Source organism: Zea mays, chromosome 5 (assembly GCF_902167145.1).
Source record: "Zea mays cultivar B73 chromosome 5, Zm-B73-REFERENCE-NAM-5.0, whole genome shotgun sequence".
NCBI lineage: Eukaryota > Viridiplantae > Streptophyta > Magnoliopsida > Poales > Poaceae > Zea > Zea mays.
Genome location: NC_050100.1, coordinates 99,456,104 through 99,472,540, shown reverse-complemented (window position 1 = coordinate 99,472,540; position 16,437 = coordinate 99,456,104).

Sequence of the window (16,437 nt, the reverse complement as noted above, 5' to 3'; positions counted from 1 at the left end):
GAGTCTGAGGGGTCTCCGGCTCCCATCCCCCTGCGTGAGTCGTCTGACGACTCAGACGACTCCCAGGGGCTCGCGGCGGAGGTCTGGACGTACATCCGGGCCGTCGAGCGCTCCGGGCTCGAGGGCTCGGATGAGTCGGAGTACTCCTCGGATGAGGAGGACTCGGACGGCGGCGGCGAGGACGAGGACGACGACGACGACGACGACGACGGTGGCGACGGTGACGGTGACGGCAGCGGCAGTGGCGGCGGTGGCGGCAAGGACGGTGACGGCGGCGGCAGCAGCAGGGGCAGCACCAGGGGCGGCAACGGCGGCGGCAGCAACAGGGCCAGTGGCTAGATGCCACTGATCTTTTAGACATTAGTATAGTTTAGTTAGAATAACGTAGCAGTAGTGTAGAGTAGTATAGCGTAGTGTAGTAGTAATAGGGAAGTATCAACTCATAAAGAGTTGATTTGTAAGTATGTTATCTTCCCTTCTAATGAAAGAATAATATTTGCTTCTCCTTGATGACTGTCCTGCCTATTTGCGAAGCTAATTCCTTTGAGAGAGTAAGTGAATAACTCGGGCATCAAACTGATGCTCTCAGAAATAGCCACCGAGTAACTTTGTATATGGTGTTGGCGCTTTAGAGTAACTGCCGAGTGACTGAACACAATATCGGAGTTTTAGAGATAACTGCCGAGCGACTGAATGCAATATCAGCGTTTTAGAGGCAACGCCGAGTGACTGGAGGGCGACGTCGGCGTTTTAGAGGCAACGCCGAGCAACTGAACACTATATCAGCGTTTTAGAGGCAACGCCGAGTAATTGGAAAGCGACGTCAGCATTTTAGAGGTAATGCCGAGCGACTGAACACAAAATCGGCGTTTTGGAGGCAACGCCGAGTGATAGCAGGCCGCGCGAGCCACTTTGAGGATGATGGCCGAGTGATGAGGTGGCGCACCGGTGTTCTGGAGATAACTGCCAGGTGACCACGTGGCACGCCGGGGTTTTGGAAATAACCGCCGGGTGCTAACTAGGCACTTTTTGAAACGGTATCTGGCTCGAGAATATCCCATAAGTGCTGCGCTTTTAGCCGCCTTTGCTTTCCGTGCCCTAGTTCTTGCTTTCTCGCTTCCGAATCCTCTCTGCTATTCGCCTCCCACTCCGCTCGCTGGTAGAATCGAGATGGCGCCCAAGAGGAAGACCTCGAGTTCGTCAGATGTGGTGATTCCTCCAATCGACCCCAACAGCCAGTTGCCTTTCGCAGGTAACCACATGTCCGTCATTTCTGAGCCTGAACTTCTCCACCTCGTATCCATCGGGGTTCTTCCTCCGCGGGAACTCTGTTCTTGGCGGATTTGCCATGGGTTTACTGTTCCGACTGAGGATACCCATGAGTCCGTTGTTTACGCCCCTTTCCTTCTCCGCGGCCTTGGCCTTCCCATTTCTCCCTTTTTCCGCGGTCTCCTTGATTTCTACCATCTTAACTTGACCCATTTGAACCCCAATTCAATTCTGCAAATCTCCATTTTCATTCATTTATGCGAGGCCTTTCTTGGCGTGCTGCCACATTTCGGTCTGTGGAAATACTTGTATCATTGTCGCCCTGGGATGGCCGGGGGACAACATCAGTTGGTTGGGGGTGCCAGCTTGGAGATGCGCCGCGGGAGGAAGACTGAATATCTCGAGATTCCTCTTAAGGACAGTATCAAGGGATGGCGCTTGGAGTGGTTCATAGTTGAGAATTATGGGAATTCTCTCCCCTCCCGGTCGGGAAGACAGCCGGACGTTCGCACCCCAAGCTGGACCGAGTCTCCCACAGATCAGGAGGTAGCTGAGGCAGGTGTGTTGCTAGCTGAAGTTGGACTACTGAAAGAGAGGGGTCTGACTGCTGAAGCCGTGGTTACTGATTTTGTTTTCAAGAATATTTAGCCATTGAAAGACAGGGCATACCCAGCTTATCTATATCGAGGGCTAGCCGACTCAACTCGGGTTACCAACAGAAGAATTCCCTCTGCAGACTTGGTGAACCGACTTGAGATGATCCTTAGGGGCAAAGTGTCAAATGTTGGTGCTCCAGTGGCATACTCGGCCTGGAACCTGCCTCCTCCCAAAGCCTTCACCCTATTTTTGTCGAATCCACCTATCACTAATGGCAATTTCGGCCTTAGAGTGCGACCCTCTGTTGATGAAGTTAGTGCCTTGGTTGCTTCGCTTGGGGAGATTCCTGATGATGAACGACAGGTCCACTTTGAGGTGTCCTTGAACCCTAGTGATGCAGAGATAAGTGCTATGCTTGATTTGCTGGCTGAGGATTCTTCCGACGCTGCTCCTGCTGGGGCGTTGGTAGTGGCGTCCCTCCCAGAGGCTGATACAACTTTAGATACTCAGAAGCCTGTCAGTACTCGCCTGAGGCGCCCTTGCCGAGCTAATCAGCCTGATCCTTCTGCTGATGAGCAGAAGAAGAAAAGAAGACGCCTCCGGCGAGTATCCAGTTTGGATCGGGATGCTGGTACCTCGGTTCCTGCTACTGAAGGAGTGCCTGCGACTGGATTTACTGATGCTGACCCCAATGGGTGTACCCAATCCGCTGCTGATCCTAATGTGGGTGCTCCATCTGTTGCTGATCCCAATGGGGGTGCTGATTGTGTTGCCAATGTGGATGACGAGGAGGAAGAAGATGAAATTCCTTTGACTCGGAAAAACAGTCGGCAGTTCATCGCCAGCGGCGAAAGTAGCGGAGTTCCCTCTCCTGCTTTGTCTGCCCTCATTGGTCTGCAGGAACTGTCCCTGGCCAACTTTGATCAGACTCTTGAGGATATGGTCCCAGAGGATTTGTTATCGGAGCCAGTGGATGATGGTGCAATGGAGGTTTGTGCTGACGTGCCTGATGCTGGGTTGAGGTCATCCCGTGCCTCGTCGACCTCAGAGCGCGATCTCGAGGGTCGAGAGACTGACTTGGACCGTCCTGGTCCCACGGAAATAGCTAAGGGCCCGTCAACCTTAGAGGTGGCTACTGCAGAGAACTTGGACCCCAAGGATGGTGCTGACACATGCCCAACCCCCGAGGATGTCGCCGGGGATGACTCGGCTCGGGTGGGGAGTGTAAGCCACTGCCCAGCCCCCGAGGGTACTGCCGGGGATGATCCGGCTCAAGTGGGCAGTGCAAACTATGACCCAGCCCCCGAGGGTGCCCGAGCGGGGTCTCCCTCCTGTACTTCCATGGACGTTCATGTGGGATCTCCTCCACACTCTGGCTGTATGGTGGTAGCCCAAACCTTGGACCAGGGAGTCGCTTTAGAGGGCAGCGTCCCCGCTGACCGAGTGTTTGGCTCTGTTGAAGGCACCGAGCTGATTCCTGCTGGTTCGTTGCAAGCTGCTTCGGGTGGTGGCCTTACGCCTGCTTATCAACTGATCTCTCCTGATTTGGGGATTCCTTCGTTCTTTTCCAACCTCCAGGTATTGTGATGTATTTTAGCTTAATTTTTACATTGCATGAACTGCTGTCATTACACTCATCTGTTCTCCTCATCAGGCTTTGGTGGATGGGATGGCTAGCCAGCTGAGATTACAGGGTGCTTCCGTCCCAGAAGTAGCTTCGTCTCTTGCATGTTGGAATCCAGTCTCACTTCAACATCGCATCTCTGAATTGGAGGCGACCAACGCTGGTTAGTGCCTTTTTGCTTCTCTTTGCCTTCACTGCGGACTGCTTTACATTCTGACCCCTTTTTGTTTGATTATCTCCTGCTAGGAATGACTCGGCGGATTTCAACTCTTGAGGAAAAACATTCCCGAGATCAGGCTGAATTGGTCCAGCAGCGCGCTGACTTTGAGGAGAAGTACTCTCAGAGCCAAACTGAACTGGGTCAGGTCTCCGCTGCCTTGGATGACGCCAATGCACTGAGTTCTTCTCTTCATGCTTAGCTCAATTCTGAAAAGGTGATTTACAAAACTGTGCTTTGCCTTGCTGTGTTCCTATTACTTGCTTGGTTTTTGAGGGAGTTGACTTTTGCTCACAGGAAGAAAAGCGTATCCTCACTGCCTCTCGTGACAGTCTTGACTGATTGTATCGTGATTCTAGCAACTCGCTGACCATCTTGGAGAGGAGTCACCGCTTTACAATGGAAGAATTGGACAATCAACGCTGTAAGCTGCAGGAATCCGCGGATGAGGTGACCCGCCTCAAGCAGTTGATATCAGCAAAGGATGCTACCATCAAAGAACTCCGAGCTTCCAAGAAATCCATTGTCCAGGAGTTAGAAACTGCTCGACTGGCTGCTAAGGTTGCCGAAGAAACTTCTGTTACTCTCAGAGCCCAACGCGACAGAGCCATGGACAAGGCTATTCGGGCAGGGCGAATCTTGATGAGGAGACCCGGCGTGGTTGTTTCTGAAGACATAAGGGCTGATGTGAATGCTGCCCCTGATTCCTCGAGTCGCCCTTCTTCGTCGGTCGCTCCTGAGAAAGATGTTGCGAAATAGAGAAACATTTTGCGTGCTTTGAGCGCACGGTTAGCATGATCGAATATTTGTTAGAGGATATCGGTTCAGCATTCGAATGATACAATTACTCTCTTATTGTTTCAGAATTCATCAGTTCGTAAATTTGCAGTAGTGAAATGATGCGCAATGGTTATGAAACTTGTTTGCGGGATATAGAAGTCATCCTTGTATGAGTAATTATAATTACGTCAGATCGCCTCAGGTCGCTGCTGACCTAAGTCGATCGTTTTTGTTAATAGGGCGTAGTGGTCACCCTGAATTGCATAGGCATGAGCATGTTGCATCGGCTTAAGTCGCCACTGACTTTAGCCGATTGCTCCATTAGTAGGGCATAGTGGTCACCCCGAGTTAAGTAAGCGTGAGCATGTTGCACCGCCTTAAGTCGTTGCCGACTTAAGTCGATTGCTCCGTTAGTAGGGCATAGTGGTCACCCCGAGTTAAGTAAGCGTGAGCATGTTGCACCGCCTTAAGTCGTTGCCGACTTAAGTCGATTGCTCCGTTAGTAGGGCATAGTGGTCACCCCGAGTTAAGTAAGCGTGAGCATGTTGCACCGCCTTAAGTCGTTGCCGACTTAAGTCGATTGCTCCGTTAGTAGGGCATAGTGGTCACCCTGAGTTAAGTAAGCATGAGCATGTTGCACCGCCTTAAGTCGTTGCCGACTTAAGTCGATTGCTCCGTTAGTAGGGCATAGTGGTCACCCCGAGTTAAGTAAGAATGCAAGTCAATCGTAAACAAACTGAGTATCTTTGAAACCCCTTTTTTTATTGATGACATATTTCCACTTTACAGAGTACGTCGTCGTCCCGACAGCTTTTGAAATACAACTAGGGATAAAACTTTCTGAGGTGTTCTATGTTCCAGGAGTTCCCGACTTCTGTGCCATCCATCTGAGTGAGACGATACGATCCGGGCCGAGTGACTTCTGCTACCATGAAGGGTCCTTCCCATAAGGGCGATAACTTGTGCCGTCCTTCCCCCGTTAGAATTCGGCAGAGGACGAGATCTCCTACTTAAAAGGATCGTTGTCGCACAGCCTTGTCGTGATAGCGCCTTAGAGTCTGCTGGTACCGTGCTGATTGGATTACCGCATTCAGTCGTTCTTCTTCAAGTATATCAATGTCCTCCAGCCTGGTGGCCTCGACTTCTGCTATGTTTTCGAAAATCAGCCTTGGCGCCCCAAACTTGAGATCGGCGGGTAGCACTGCCTCCGACCCATAGACCATGAAGAAAGGAGTGTTTCCCTGCAGAGCTCGGCTTGGTTGGGTTCTTAGGCTCCAAACGACATAGGGCAATTCCCTTATCCATTTCCCTACGAATTTTTCATTCTTATCGAAGACCTTTTTCCTGAGTGCCTCCAATATCATCCCGTTGGCTCGCTCAACCTGCCCGTTGGCTCTTGGATGTGCTACAGATGCATACTTGATCTGAATGCTCTTTTGCTCGCAGAAGTCGAAGAACTCTGAACTTGTGAAGTTGGATCCTAAGTCAGTTAAGATGCTGTTTGGTATCCCGAATCTGAATATTATGTCTTGTATGAATTCCACGGCCTTAGCAGAGGTTAAAGAAGCAATGGGCTTGAACTCTATCCATTTAGTGAATTTGTCGATCGCTACCAATACATGAGTGTATCCCCCTTGAGCTTTCTTGAAAGGTCCAATCATATCCAGTCCCCAGCATGCGAAAGGCCAAGTTACTGGTATGGTCTGCAGTTGCTGTGCTGGCAGATGTTGTTGCTTTGACAAGTATTGGCAAGCTTCGCACCTCTGAACTAACTCGACTGCGTCATTCTTTGCTGTTGGCCAATAGAATCCTGACCTGAAGACCTTCTCGACTAGTGTTCTGGAGGCTGCATGTATTCCACATTGCCCAGCATGGACCTCCTCCAGAAGTTGCTTCCCAGTGGACGAGAGAATGCACTTCATGAGGACGCCCGATGCACCCCTTCTGTACAATGTCTCCCCAATGAGTGTATAGTGAGCCGACTGTCTGGCAATGCGCTCTGTCGAGTTCTTGTCATCTGGTTCTTCCTCATTCTTCATATACTTGATGGTTGGCCCTCTCCAGTCATCAGAGTCTGACTCGGGTTGATCTATAATGTTGCACTCTTCTATTTGATCCATTGAGATACTCGGCTGTAGTATTTCTTGCACAAAGACTCCAGGTGGGACCTGAGTTCGACTGGATCCCAGCTTGGACAGTACATCGGCTGCTGTGTTCCGATCTCTCTCTACATGATGAAATTCCAGACCCTCAAATTTATCTTCCAGCTTTCGGACGACAGTGCAGTATTTTCCCATTGAATCGCTTGAACAATCCCACTCTTTGTTTATCTGGCTAATGACTACCAGAGAGTCTCCGTATACCATCAATCTCTTGATGCCCAATGATATGGCGATGTTCAATCCGTGGATCAGAGCTTCATACTCGGCTGTATTGTTGGAGGCCGGAAATAGCAACTGGAGGGCGTATTTGAGGTGCTCACCTCCAGGTGCGGTGAAGAAAATTCCTGCTCCTGCTCCCTGTAGCTTCAGCGAACCATCGAAATACATTCGCCATACTTCTGCAATCTCTGGATTATCTGGTACTTGCTGCTCAGTCCACTCTGATATGAAATCAACCAGTGCTTGAGTTTTGATGGCAGTGCGAGGTTGGAACTCGATGTCATGAGATCCCAGCTCACAAGCCCACTTGGCTATTCGGCCAATGGCTTCCTTGTTGTGAAGAATATCCCCTATCGGAAAACTGGTGACTACTATGACTTTGTGGTCATCAAAGTAGTGACGTAGCTTGCGGGCAGTCAGAAGTACTGCATATAATAGCTTCTGAACTTGAGGATACTTTTTCTTTGAGGGGCCTAGAACTTCACTGATGAAGTAAACAGGATGTTGTACTGGATAGGCATGTCCTTCTTCTACTCGCTCGACTACCAACGCGGTGCTTACCACGTGAGTCGTGCAAGAGATATACAGTAGCAGATCTTCAGCTGGTTGAGTTGATGTAGCTCGTCGGGGTAGCTTCAGTACTGGTGGTGTTGTCAAGAATTTCTTCAGTGCATCTAGAGCTTCCTGTGCCTCTAAAGTCCACTGAAACTTATCCACCTTCTTGAGTAGCTTGTAAAACGGCAAACCTTTTTCCCCCAGCCTGGATATAAATCTGCTCAGAGCTGCCATACATCCAGTAAGTCGCTGAACCTTCTTTTGTGATCGAGGCGCTTCCATCTTCATGATAGCTTCAATCTTATCCGGATTAGCCTCAATTCCTCGGTGGCTGACGATAAACCCGAGTAACTTTCCTGCTGGTACCCCGAAAACACATTTTTCGGGATTAAGCTTCCATCTATACCGTCTCAGACTGTTGAAAACCAGCTGTAAGTCTTCGATGAAGTTTTCTGAATTCTCCGTTTTGATTACCACATCATCTACGTAGGCCTCCACACGCTTGCCCTAGTGATCAGCTAAGCACGTTTGGATGGCTCTCTGATAAGTCGCTCCAGCGTTTTTGAGGCCGAACGACATGGAGGTATAACAGAAAGCACCAAACGGAGTGATGAACGCCGTTTTTTCCTCGTCTTCCTTCGCCAAACTAATCTGGTGGTATCCGGAATAGCAATCCAAGAAAGACAGCACAGAACATCCAGCGGTGGAGTCCACCACCTGATCTATCCTCGGGAGCCCAAAGGGATCCTTCGGACAGTGTTTGTTGAGATCGGTATAGTCGACGCACATGCGCCAATCCACTTTATTCTTTTTGAGTACAAGAACAGGGTTGGCTAACCACTCGGGGTGTAACACTTCTCTAATAAATCCAGCTGCGACCAAGCGAGCTAACTCGGCGCGAATGGCCTCTCTCTTGTCGGGCGTGAAACGACGTAGCTTTTGCCGAATCGGCCTCGCCTGGGGATAGACCTTCAGTTTGTGCTCGGCCAGTTCTCTTGGGACCCCCGGCATATCCGCAGGTTGCCATGCGAATACATCTCGGTTATCTTGCAGAAACTGGACGAGCGCGCTTTCCTATTTGTCGTCCAAGCTGGAGCTGATGATGGCAGTCTTGCGTTCATCAGCGAACCCCAGGTTGATCCTCTTGGTTTCTTCAGTCGGCCGCATAGAGGTCGCGGCCTGAGCTTCGTTTGCCGGTACTGCAAGGTCCTCCTCAGGCTTAGAGTTCGCCAGTGTTGAAAGAACCGCCGACGGCTTGGTGGTGAGGGCTGCTTGGATGGCCACTCGGAAACACTCTACGGCGCCTTGGAAGTCGGCGCGCACAGTTATGATTCCTTGCGGTCCTGGCATCTTCAGTATCATATACGTGTAATGAGGGATGGCCATGAATTTGGCCAGTCCCGGCCTCCCGATGATGGCGTTGTACCCGCAGTCGAAGTTCGCCACTTCGAACCTCAGGAACTCGGTTCTGTAGTTCTCCGGAGTTCCGAAGGTGACTGGCATGTAGATGTGGCCTAGCGGGTATTCCCCTTCCGTCGGCACGATGCCGAAGAAAGGAGTGTCCGACTCGTGGAGCTCTTTGAGGTGAACTCCCAAGCCTTGGAGTGTCCGGGGGAAGGTGACGTTGATGCTGCTCCCCCCGTCCACTAGCACCTTCTTTACCCGGCTCTCTCGGATCACCGGATCGACGAGGAGCGGGTATTTGCCTGGATGGTCGAAGTTGAGCCATTGATCCTCCCGAGTGAAAGTGATCGGGTGCTCCGACCACCGGTATGGGGCGGGTGGACCGGTGGTCGCCACCAGTATCTGGCGGTCATTGAGCTTTTGTTGTCTTTTGTTCTCCTGCGACCCATGTCCGCCGAAGATGACGTTGACCTCCCTGTCGACGCGTGGGAAAGCTCCTCCTCCTCCCTCCTCCTGCTGATGGGGTTGTCGTGGTTCATCTGGTCCTCCCCTCAGCGGAGGAGGAGGTAGAGGTTGGAAGGGTCGGCCGTGTTCGATGGAATGCTTGAAGTCCCGACAGTTACGAAGAGTGTGGCGCATGTCCTTGTGGTACGGGCACTGGGCGTCGAGGATGTCGTCCAGCGTGCGTTCGCCTCCACGAGGTCCTCCTCGGGCGCGAGAGGAAGGTGGTCCGGCGGCGTGTACTTCTTCGCGAGGCCTCTTCTCCCATCGTTTGTCGGGTTGCTGATTCGCGTCGCGTCGTGGTGCTGCCGGTGCGGGCTTTGCTCCTCCGATGAGGTCCTGGGCCCGCTCGTCGGCAGTGATGTAGAGGTTGGCTTCCTGGAATAGCTCCTCGGAGGTAGTCGGCGCCTTCTGTAGTATGGCTCGGACGAAAGCCGAGTCGTTGGATCCTCTGTAGAAGTCCTCGATCACGGCCGCCTCCGTGACGTCGGGGATACGATTTCTCATGGTCTGGAACCTTTTGAGGTACGACCGGAGAGTCTCGTCCCCCCGGCGCTTGATGGATTTGAGGTCCCACGGTTGCGCCGGTTTGTCGGAGAGGGACTGAAAGTTGGCGGTGAAGCGTCGACTAAAGTCGCCCCAGTCGTCGATGCAGTGTCGGGGTAGATGTCGCAGCCATTGCAGCGCGTCTTGCCCAAGGACAATGGGTAAATACGCGCTCATCACGTCTTCGGATGCCCCGGCAGCTCGGGCAGCGGTGGTGTAGACGGCTAGCCAACCCCCTGGATCCTGCTTAGGTTCATATTTGTTGACATTGGATACCTTGAAGTTGGGAGGCCATTGGATGGCCCTAAGGCGCGGAGTAAGAGCAGACACTCCGCACGTGTCCTCCTGTCGTCGGGGATGATGTCTGTCCCGGGGAGGGGAGTAGTGGTTGTGGTTCCTCGACCGCCCCCGGGTGGTACCGCCAGTTGAGGCCGTTGCTGACTCAGTTCTAGTGGCCTGGCTCTGAGCTGGGATGCCATGATCCCTGTCGTACTCCTCCCGGCGACGGATCTCGTTCTCATGCCACCGTTCGCACGAAGCATTGATGGAGCTTCGCGCGTCTCGGCGACTGTTGATGGCATGTCGTAGATCGTTCGGCGGGTGAGCAAGCGGTAGAAGATGGTTGGCCGCCTGGGTGAACAGTCGTCGGTAGCCCTCAGCGTCGGGAGTCCGAGGGAGTCCATCAGCTATCCGAGCTAGTACCCCTCCGACTTCGCTCGGCGTGTTCATAGCTCGGGCGAAGTCGGGATTCAGGTTGCGCCTGAAGAATGGATTCTCCCGGCGTTGCCTTGCATCTTGCTCGGCTTGTTCCTGAGCCCGGCGGCGATCACGTCGTCGGGAGTTCCTTCATTCTCTGAAGACGCGTTCTTCCGGAGTTTCTCCTATCTCCGAGACCTCGTCTCGCGAGACAGGTTGCTCCGGATCCCGTTCTCCAGCCGCGTGATGTCGTCGAATGTTCCTGCGCCGGTTCCTCCGTCGGCGGGATTCTCGTTGAGGTGGTTCTTCTCCGGGTGTAGTCGGCTCGTCGTCGGAGACGGTAGGCGACTCCACTCTCCCGATGAAGAGGACGTCGGGGTAGAATGGTGCTGCTGTCGTGGCGACCTTCTTTCCGTTCTCCTTTGAGGGCGGAGGAACGGAAAGAACAACTTGCTCCCCCTTGGTCTCCTTCTTCCTCACGATCTGTGTCCATTCTTTTGTCGGAGAAGTAGACAGTGGAGTTCTCCGGGTCAGCGGGCCCTTGGCCCCCGACTTTCCGGAGACGATCTTTTTCCGGAGAGCGGGAGGTTGCGCTTCTCCGGCATTTTCGGAGTTCGTTGGAGGAGACTTCTTTTTCGGCGGATCCGCAATGCGGTGTAGAGTTCCCTCTTCATCCGCTACAGATGAGATTGTTTCGAAGCAGAATACGGATCCGGGACGCAGGGTGATCTTGCTGTAGAAGGTGACGGCCATTGAGCTAGCTTGGATCGTCGACACACCCCCTACCTGGCACGCCAGCTGTCGGTGTTTTGGGTCCGACCGCACTCCCGGGGTTGCCCCTCAAGGTGTTTTTAGGAGTAGGACGGTGTCAACAACTGTAGCAAAATGGTTCGTGCCAGATGCACGAGGGACAGTAGACAACGTTTGCAGGTTCGGGCCGCTTAGAGATGCGTAACACCCTACGTCCTGGTGAGTATGCTCGGCGAATATGGTTACAAGAGAGCTCTCTGAATTGGGAATGCAGAGAGTTGATGTGGGTGGCTAAGTAATGAAGTCGATCGTTCTGAAGGGGTGCCCCCTAGGCCTTATATATTCGACCGTGGGGCAATACACGTGGATATGATAACAATGTGTAGCTAAAAAATGGTGAGCTGTTTGAGTTTATCTTCCTATAGTTCTGCTCTGCCGACTTATCCTCGCATGGCTCCGCTGCATGGGGGTTCCAACGCGGGAAAATCGGATCTCTGTTGTGGTTACTCGCTCGACGTTGTGGGTCGTCCAGGTCTGCACCAATCCGGCCTCATGTCGATCTGCTTTGCTGGTTGTCTCTCCCCAGGCCCATGAAAGAATGACCCTACGATTTATTGGGCCCTTGGGCCTTTCGTGAGGTCTTTTATTCTTTTAGTGGACCCGGGGATATCTATCCCCCACACTCGGATCTAGCCCGATAAAGCCACTTACCAATGATCGAATACCACTAGCTCACTCGAAGGTGAGGCACAAAGAAATACAATAAAGCATAATAACATAAATTAAGGAAGTATCAGTTGTGATTACTAGGGATGAAAACGGTCGGAAACGGTATTTTTTCGGTAATCACTTTTTACTTTAATTGTGAGTAAATATGATATAGAATATACAATACAAATTTGTATTCTTGTTTTTAACATCCATCTTGTTAAGATTCATAAAAGATAAACCTCAAATTCATCCTATATTTTCTTAAATAATAGATACTAGTGTGTTACGCGCGCGCCTGCGCGCGTGTTTTTTTTATATACCAGGAGTAATACAAATTTATATTACAATCAATAGCAAGTTGCATTAAATTGACATGCTTGAGTGTCCATTAATAGTGTATCTGCAGGGTTTACATAGGCAAGCATAGTTCTAGAAAGGTTCCAACAGTAGAGTCATATATACATAAAAGTCTACTGACCAAAAGTGACTTAGTTTTTTCTTGCATCCATACAGTTTTAGAAAGACCTCAACATCAGGTTAATATATACATAAAAGTCTTATGATTAAAAGTGATGGGGTCTTTTCTATGCGTGCAAATAAGTCTACTGATCAAAAGTGACCTAGCCTTTCTTGCATAGACGCAGTTTTAGAAAGGCTTCAACATGAGGTTAATATGTACATAAGTCTCACGACCAAAAGTGATGGAGCCTCATACCTGTATATAAATGAGAGTAGTATGTTAGAATAGACAACGTTAAAGAGCTCAATGTAATATCAGGATCATGGAAAAAATAAAAACATTTTTTGAAAGGAGAGAAACAATAATATACAACATGTTTATTTTATCTTTCCCCTTGATCACGGCAAGCAGGTACTAAGTCTATTAGTATAACAAGCTATGTAATGACTCTGGTCTCAAATTACAAAAAAATTAATCGAAAAGTTGAATTGTTTCTCGAAAAAGGTATATGAGGAGGCTAATAGTCTAACACACTGTTATGACGACATGTAAGGAAGAAAAAAAGGAGCAATTGCATCTAGGTAATGTTTGAAGAAAAGGTTTAAAGCATTTAAATAGAAATCATGAAAGGCAGGATAACGTTAAAGAAATAAATTGCTGGATTGTAATCTATTGTTATATTAAATGCTCTTATTAGCACCTCAAGCATAGTTACTTTTTTAGTATGAGACTATGAGTCATTAATCCTTACAACAGATTGATCTCTGAATTGTAATATAACCTTTGTGGTTATTGACAGTATAATAAAGATTGTGCTTTTATAATCAGAAGACATCAATTTAAAGTTAGGCACTTCCGAGTACAAATTTAATAGTGAATCTATGTTGGGCCAACATTTAAATCCCACTGAATTCTGGTTATGGTCAAATACAAATTTATGTTCGTAGTAAAGGGAAATGTTTTTGTACTACTCAAGTAGTGCCATGTATCTAAACCATCGATTATAATTATGATCATCCTGTCCAAGTAATTTCAACCATTAGATTAAAAAGAGTATAAATACAATGCAGTCATGCCACACACATCTTCAGCTACGTGTAGCAGCACTCATAAAGTGAACTTTAAAACTGTTTGCTATAACTTATTGGAAAGATAATACAACAAATGTATAAGTATGGTGGAATGATCCTAAATTTTTATGGTTCTGAACCCAGTTTGTAACTATTGGAATATGTCTTTTTGGTTTTATCATTTTGATTAATGTTTACAATGCAGATGACTATGATAACTCAATAAATGAAGCCATCAAAATTACAAAGTGTGCTAGCCATTCCTTTCTTAACAATCCTTATTAAGAAGGAATATAATATAATGTAATCATCTCTCTAACATTAGTGTATAGGAAAAAGAGAGAACTCAGCTGAGCCTGTTGCCACTACTGCCAATAGAAGGGTGTTTCAGTTTTAGATGAAAAACAATGGATACATACATGGAATCGCTACTTGTATCGATTGAGGACACGGTAAATCACTTCGGCAAACATTTACCATGGTATATGCACTGTGTTTATTTTCTTTCAGCATAAGTCGTAATAAGCGAATGAGAGCAACGGGGCATGCAATACACAGTTATATAAGATGCCATTCTGAAGCTACCTGGGATGCCAGTTAATGCCACTGTTCTAAAAGTTGGATGCCTGGACGTATGACACTTGTTGGACCCCAGACTGCACCCTGTTGCCCTTGTGGTCTATAAATGCTTTTATGGAACACTGGTTAAGCCCATCTACACTAACTCCAAGTATTGAAGTGCTATCACATGAGATGCAGGTGCAGAAGGTCAATAGAATTTTTTTTGGAACACTGGTTAAGCCCATCTACACTAACTCCAAGTATTGAAGTGCTATCACATGAGATGCAGGTGCAGAAGGTCAATAGAATTTTTTTTTGTAGACGAATTGGGTAACAGTGGCAGAGCTTGGACCAAAGTTTTAATTGCTTCAGAACATTGAATGCCAAATAACTAGGTGTTCTATGCGCAAACGGGTGATTAGTCTTATTTTCCATAAAACTGACTAACTGAGTGATAAATAGCTTGGCTTGGTTCTACTTACCCACCCTGTTCCATGGGTCAAAGTTCTGCTGATCCAAAACTTCATTGGTGCATCCCTTGGTAGGACATTTTATAATGACTGTGGCTGGAGGGCTGCCGGCTTGGTCATGTGAACAGAACGTGTGTATTGCTAGCGGATGCTCCTAGTCCTAGCCCAGCTCACTCACTGCCGGTCTGTGGAATTGGAGCGCACCGAACTTAATCTGCAATTCCATCCGAAGGCAACCCTAGTTCCCGATATACCTATCTTTCGCCCAAGAGGCTGTTGACTATATGGCAGTGAAAATGGTAACTATGCACCGAAGTCGCACACAACAACCTTCATGTGGTGTCAATTCCAATCAGAGGCAATGCCGGATCGGATTCCCCAAGCAGCCCCAGGTGATCCTGAGCCCACTCCCACCAAGCTCCTTCTTCCCTTAATCAACGGGCGGCCGCGTCCGATCGGGGATCCAGGCAGCCATGCCTTGTTGGCCACACAAATCCCACCTCTCCAGTCTCCAATCGAACATCACATGCAAACTCGGGAGAAATGACGGAGAGAGATACAGCACAGTTCTTTCTCCCGGTGGGCACTTGTAGGCCGCCCAGCGCCGACGACAACCGCCTCCATTGCTCGCTGTGTTGCTCTGCTGCTGAGCGGGGGGGGGGGGGTGGAGGATGGGGGGAGGCAAATGCACTGACCGGCGCCGAGGAGGCCACTGGCGCGTTGGTAAGCACCCAGGGGTTGTCCTCCTCCTCGCGGGAGCAGGAGCCGCGCGAGGCCGCGACGCCCGGCGGCCCCGAGTCCGGGGCGCGCAAGGTGAGGGAAGCAATGGGAAACCGAAGAACAGGGGAGAGAGAGAGAGAGGGCCGCGCAGGCGGTGCTAGCTGGTGGCGGAAAAATGCAGTGATCGGCGCCGAGGAGGCCACTGGCGCGTTGGTAAGCACCCAGGGGTTGTCTTCCTCCTCCTCTTCGCGGGAGCAGGAGCCGCGCGAGGCCGCGACGCCCGGCGGCTCCGAGTCCGCGGCGCGCAAGGTGAGGGAGGAGGACAGCGAGTACTACCGGGGAAGTCGGCGCCGCCGCCGCCGCCACCGTGTCTACCGTAAACCCTAAACCCTAGCAATGGGAAACCGGAGTGGGATGGAGCGGATGGGGTGGAGGAGGGCGTGGGAGGGAGCGCGATTACCTGGAACTCTGGAGCGCTGGTGGAGAGTACCGATGAACTCCGGAGCGCTGGTGGAGAGTAGCGATGAACTCTGGAGCGAGCGGAGCAAGATGAGTTTTTTTGGGGAGAGAGCGCGAGACTGGAGACGTTGGGATGAAGGAGAGCGTGAGACTTGAAGAGAGACCTGGAACCATCTACAAACAACGGACAGGGGGAGAACGCTGCCACCACTGGATGTCTATCGAACGGCAAAGAAAATTTTTGACGACGTGGACGCACGGGGGAGGCGGATTCCTTGCTGCTTTAAAGAGAAGGAAATAAACTTCGGTATGGATTCGGAAATAAATTCGGTAATTTTTTCAACTTTTTATGTTGTAGGGAGAAAATTATACATAAAACAATGTATGTAATATTTTATTCATATTTGTACTAATGTGCTTGATAACATAAGAAAAGATCAACATCAAATTTTATACATATCTATTTTAAAATATTAAATTTGTCCTAACAGTTAGGATTACCACTTTCATCCCTAGTGATTACATCATCGGAGTTTCAGAAACAGTAAATAACTAACGGAGAAAACCGAGTAACATGGCGAAGCCTGGCCACGCTACTCCTCCTTGTCCTCTTATGCGGAAGCAGTAAACCACTCGACCGTCTATCCCAGTGGCAAGGATGAAGGC